Here is a 206-nt window from a genome sequence, read left to right as displayed (position 1 = left end):
ATCCACGGCCGAAACACAAGGGCCTCTGCAGCGCTGGCAACACTGCGCGGGAGAGATGAATCGGCCAAATAAACGTCAGTAGTCCGGCCGAGGAAGAGATTTTATCGCAAACAGCCAAAGTTTCTCTCCCGCGGTTTTTCTTAAAGAAACTTAAACATTTGGAGGGAATGAGGGGGTCGGGGGTAGGAGGGGGTGTGGGGGCGTGG

This window comes from Penaeus monodon, chromosome 25, assembly GCF_015228065.2.
Source record: "Penaeus monodon isolate SGIC_2016 chromosome 25, NSTDA_Pmon_1, whole genome shotgun sequence".
In the NCBI taxonomy this organism is placed as follows: Eukaryota; Metazoa; Arthropoda; class Malacostraca; order Decapoda; family Penaeidae; genus Penaeus; species Penaeus monodon.
This window is presented reverse-complemented; position numbering follows the sequence as displayed.